This window comes from Perca flavescens, chromosome 16, assembly GCF_004354835.1.
Source record: "Perca flavescens isolate YP-PL-M2 chromosome 16, PFLA_1.0, whole genome shotgun sequence".
NCBI classification, from domain to species: Eukaryota; Metazoa; Chordata; class Actinopteri; order Perciformes; family Percidae; genus Perca; species Perca flavescens.
In genome coordinates this window covers 8752723-8758722 of record NC_041346.1, presented here as the reverse complement: position 1 = coordinate 8758722, position 6000 = coordinate 8752723, and the positions used below count along the sequence as shown (strand labels likewise).

The following is a 6000-nucleotide window of genomic DNA, read 5'->3' as shown; positions in this document are numbered from 1 at the left end:
ACTTATATACCTTTTTACAATATCACAACCAAAAACAAAGCAAAAACAAGGCAGCATGGACACGTCTGTGTGTGTGTGTGTGTGTGTGTGTGTGTGTGAAAGAGGAGGGTCCGTGTCGAAATGTAGTTCTAACACAAAAACAACTAAAATGGCTACTCCGGTGAGCTACACATAACTATTAGCCTCAAGAGGGCGGTAGTGGTGCTGGGTGCACGAGGAGGGGCTGAAGAAGCCGGGGGGGGGTAAGGGGAGGTTTGCTAGGCAACGCGCACGCTTAGCCAGTATGCTAGGTCATGTATTAGCTCTGTACAAACGTCATGCCGACTCCACGTGGTTAAGCTAGCAGTGTTAGCTCGGGAGCTACGTGGCTAGCTTGTGTCCGTGTGTGTGTATATATAATTAGTAAAAGAAGAGTAGAGAAGAAGTGTAAAGAAAAGAGGCACTCTGATCTTAGTTATTGATAATGACCTTAGGGAAAACGGTCACTATAACCACTCCAGTGGCTAACAGCTGATTTCCGCGATTGTCTCGCAGACAGTAACTAAACTCCGTGAAAAGGAGTGATTTAGCAGGTAGCGATTACAGTTTTGACCAAGATACTTAACACACATAATCAACAGTATCGTGATCAATTATACATTCACAGAAACAGATTAATAATCATATATAGACCAGTACATAATTAAAATCACAGATCACATTAATGGCAACAAGTGGTAGCGAACCCTTCGCTCATTAATAAAACACACTACTTATCTCTGCCCAGACGTAAGCCTTCTTACTGGTGTGTTCAGTCCGTTTATTCCTGTCCATAGATTTCCACAGAAATTAAACAGAGCGGGTCCCTGGCGCTCGTCAGCGGCCACGGAGAAACTTCCCTCCAAAAAAGGCAGCAAGGGGGCAAGTTTAGTCGACTTTGAGAAGAAAAACGTTGTTTCCTTCTCACTGCAGATATGAAAACACTGGTGCGTTTTCAAGGATCCACCGAAATTAAATCCACTTTCTCCAGAAAATTGAAGTTCAGCACAAGCGCTTGCGTGCCTCCTGTCAGCAACGTGAGTTGCAAGTGAAGACAACAGGATTTTGGGTGATCAGGCTTATTTATAGGTTAAGACTTCATGCGTGTGAACTCACCAGGCCGAGGCGCTTGCAAGTGGGCCTGTCTTTTCTCTCTGAGCTCTTTGTCTCTGAACACATGTGCAACATGTGTCTTGTATCCAGAGGTCAGTTTAATCTGAGGCCTTTTAGTTAAAATCAGATTTAACACCACTGGTGGTCCCAACAATTATATTATAGTGACTGTCAGCCTGCGCCCAACGTTGACTTCAAGGCACGTAACCCTAACCCTAACCCTAGCCTAATCCTAGTGCCTTCCAGGCAGCACTGCCTGGAACGTTGGGGGCTTAAAACACCAAACACCGTCCACAGGACAGAGATTTGTATGCCAGTCACAGGTGCAGCTGCAGCCAAGGAAAGGTTTAGATTTAGATGTCCATCCTTTGGTTTCATACTAACAAATTACAGGAACACAGGACAGAACAAAATTGAAAAAAAGAAGGAAAAAAATACCTCCTTAATGGATTTCTTTTCTTCCATTTTTGCAGTGTCTGTGCCCTTGTAGGCTGTATCACAGTTATTCATTCCTAAATCCATTCCAATCCTAATTTGATTAATATTTTATTTTGACAAATGTATTCTTCAACTTAAATGACCTACTCTTCAGTGTTTTAAAAATGTATTTAAAAGACTACCAAGTCCACTAAAACAGAAAGTAAAGGTAATATGACCCCTTCAAGTACCAGTCAGACAACATGGAAATGCCACAAGAATAGACAAGTACAGGAAAATGCAGATACATAGTTGACAATGCTAATATACTCGCTTTCATCATTAAATCAATCAAAACTTAACACAAGCCCACTTTAACACACACCAATCAAGTTAAGCTAAGTGAGGGTAATACCAACAGCTACCTGTGTGCCTGCCTCTGCATAATTTGTTGTTTCACAAACGTTGCGTTGCATAACCATTAGATGTCTAACTGTACAAGGCCAAGCTTTGGAATAAAATGTCTTAGGGTCAAAGACAAGTTTAACAGCAGCTTACATTACCATGCACATACAGGTACATGACTACAGGGTTTGCAGAATCTGACAGTCCTCCCACTCATCAAGCTCAGTTAGAAAAGTTCAGTGTGAGTCATACTCGGAAACAAAATTACACTCGAGAGAATGGATTTCTATGAAGTGGGACCCACAGATGGGTGTTTTCATTAAAGCTACAACTTCTAATTGATTTCATTAATTAGGTTTTAAATTAATTGTTTAGTCTCAAATGTCAGACCATAGTAAAAAAAACAATTTTTTTTAATGGTATCAGTTTTTATAGATGCGCCTGATGAGATGAAGTACGACACCTTATTCTGAAAGTCCTTACTCGCTGTGCTCAAAACTCTCAAAATACGTCTAAAATGATACATTATCTTACTATGAGGATGTTTATATTGACAAGATATGAAACCTACTTTTGACACTCTTATTCATCCCTCAAGACAACTTTTCAAGGCTTTTTGCCAGAAAGGGTCTATTTACACCCAAACCACGATCATTTCCTTAACTTAACCAAGTCGTTTTGTTGCCTAGAGCTAAGAAGATTTCTGGCAGAAAAGGCTTCTTAGCAGAAAGCCCTGAAGGTTAACTTCTTCCATGTGCAAACTCTTGTGAGTGTGCAGGCTCTAGAAATAGAACTGACGCCTATTTTTAACACGACACGCAAGCGCGTTTCGCGTTTCCAGGCAAAATAGAATAGGAAAAGATGTTTATATGTCATTTAGACATGACTATATATTAATAAATGACATGTTGATGTTTGAAAGTCTCTAGGTTTTGATATAAATGCAGATACAATATTGCACCTATCACCAGTCAATACAGAACGAAATATTCTGTAGCCTATTTTGCCGTCAATATTGCCGACGTAGTCTTTGCTGTAATCAAATCAGTATATATTTATGTTTAACATGGTATTTCATTTTCATCAATGGGAAACATACATGTGTCCAGACAAGGCTAGCAGCAGCAGACACGTTTCTGGTGTGTAAAGACAGAAAAATCCATGCAGCTGACACGCAACAAAAAGGCCACGCCCACGCCACGCAGCCAGTGCGTAGCCAGCCTTAGGCTGACATTGAGGAAGTTGTTAAAGACAGCATTACACAGGCATGACCAGGCAGGGATCTTTTTGTACACACAATTTAAGATGATCAAACACCATTGATCACCGTTACACGAAACGTGATGTCGTTTTAGGAGAGGATGTGTCTGATCTGAGAGCAGTGCAGCTTGCCTCCCTGCTGAGAGTTGAACCCTGGTCTCTGGAGACAGCGGGAGGCTCATCATCCAAATGTTAAATATGGAAACACTGACAACAAGGCATGAATAAATCATTTATGATCATTTAAATGTAAATCTAAAAGTGTAGTTTTTATTTTACAACACAGCTGGGTAAGCAGTTGTCTTGATCTCCACATTCCCCATTAACTATTTCAGTAACAAGGAAAACTGCTTCATTTCAAGACTAAAACATCATTGCATGCCCTTACATCTTCTTTTTACGTTATATTATAGAAATGTTACAAATAAGCTATGCAGACCCAGGTTTTCCAATTGTGTATTATTTACACATAAATAAACAAAAACACAACTAATTATCACATGTGCACCAGACACATATCCGCTGATAAGGCCAAAGTCGGACTAAATCGACAGGCCGCCAACAACAAACTTACAGAGGCTTTAAACACGGAGAAAACAAATGGAATTATCCTTAGGGGTTAGCTAGATAGCCATGGCTATTCAATCTATCACCTCAATGTTCCATTTAAAGTTCCATTGTGTAATTTTTTGAGTTGATTCATAGCAAAAACCCCTTTCATCTTTCACAAATACGTGCTCATTCATGCGTAATTACTTCCACCAACTAATCAAAGTATTCTCGTACGCGTAGAATCATTCAGAATACATACCAGCGACTCGCTCGTATGTATTCTACCATGTAGCGCCTCCATCTTTAAAATACATTAGCAAAGAGGGACATACCTCCGCGTTTTGCGCTTTTACACTCAGTGGCACCGTGACGAATGCCAGGGAGGAAGAGAAGATTACTCTGCGACTGCCGGCAGATTTGAAAGCCTGTTGAAAATTTTCTAGGACATGTAACGGAGTCGCCATGGAAGTTAAAAAGAGAATCAAAACGACAATGCGACAGGCAAAGCAACAAGACCAAAGTTAATGTTGGAGTGGCTTTTCCAGGATGGAAAGGGATCATAAGGAGCAAGGATTTTAAAAAGGGATGCCGAAGTTGCCCGATTTCTTTTCGAAAGGTAATTCTGCCAATTTGTTTAAATTCAAAGTTTTGTAGTTGCCTGGCTAACTATAGCATGGTTGTGCATAATGCTAGAACGGGTCATGATTTCCCTGGCAGACAACTCACGTCATGGAGCTGTAACACAGACAAGCTCCAATTAGAACAGCTGCGTGTAAACGATGGAGATACTAAGAGCTAATTTCGGTTTCATTGACATTGTTCATACTGCTCAGAGAAATATATTAAAAACACAAACCTCCGTTGCTTCTCTCCTATGCTGTAAACATTGCCTTACACTACTAATCTCATACAATATACAGAATAATGATAGCACTGATACTTTACTAACATTAGCTTGCATATATTTGGGAACGTGATAGCTGATGTTAGCAATGAAATGGTACCAAAATTAACGTAAAACTATTATTCTATTATTACACTGGAAGGAACACTCGTACTTCTTGGAATAATACAGCCACCGTAGGAGTTATAACGCGCTCGGAACGGGAGGGTCTAGAAAGTAATATTCAGTTGGTTGTCATAAACAATTTCACCGCTAGATGGGAGAAATCCTTACACAATGTAGCTTTAAAAGAAAACGCAGAAGAGCATTATTGTTTGTTATAGGTTTTTATGATTGTACAATCCTCCCTAATTATAGTCTTAGTTAACTGGACCAGTCACTATATAGTGTTGTAGGCTACCGTACATACTGTTCATTCATGAAACAGAGAGAGGACACCGCAATGGTTTTTGACCTTATATTTTGCTGGGGGGAAATAACTGATGAATACGCTGTGTTACAGTCATGTTTACGGTGTGCATTATATTTATCACTTAATTATCTTTATAGTTTCTAGATTTCAGAGTCTAATTTCTTCAGTGTCTTTTCCATGTCCATATATACGAGGAAGCAAAGTATATAATATGCAAAGAAGGAATCTCGGCCTCTGTAAAAAAGAAAAACAGTGAGAAAAGGCGTGGCAGAAGCAGACTCTCTTAAATGAAACCATTCAAGGAGTTAGTCTAATTATCTCCACTAATGAAGTGCTCTACACTTTGTCTGAAAAGCGAGCAGTGGAAGTAAATGTTACTTAGGTAATTTATATTTTAGCCCATAGGAGAGAGAGAGGGGAGACAGAGTGAGTGACAGAGAGAGAGAGATATGTACGCAATATAGGCCTATTCTAGCATTGTGGATTAGTGGTTGTAACTGATCTCCATGGTAAATTTCCTGAGTAACATTAGGCTGTCTTCTGATCACTTTTAAAAGGCAAAGAGTACAACAGCTTATTTGTGCAAATAATAAGCCTAAATCCTTGAATGGTATGATTATGATGGTTTCAGTTCAGAGCAGTGGTCAGTAAATGTATATTTTTAGGGGTGGGAAAAATAATCGATTCTCTCTAGAACGATTCGATGCTCGATTCTGAGTTAATAATCGGACCAAAAGGAAAACTTTTTGTTTTTGTATATAAATGATCTAATAAGACATACATAAAATAATTAGGCAAAACACATATAGGCTGTTCATCTACTTCATCACATTACATCTGACCACCTCATGTTTCATGTTCTAAGAAGCCAAATCTCCACCTTTGAATGTGACTCAGCCTCTGACATGGAAGAATACTG

At 39.5% G+C, this 6000-nt stretch overlaps 1 protein-coding gene across 3 annotated transcripts in view; it reads right to left on the bottom strand.

The window, feature by feature from the left end:
- Positions 1–6000, bottom strand: part of whrna (whirlin a) — a 207836-nt gene that overhangs the window by 86407 nt on the left and 115429 nt on the right. The gene's annotated exons all lie outside the window — the stretch shown is intronic.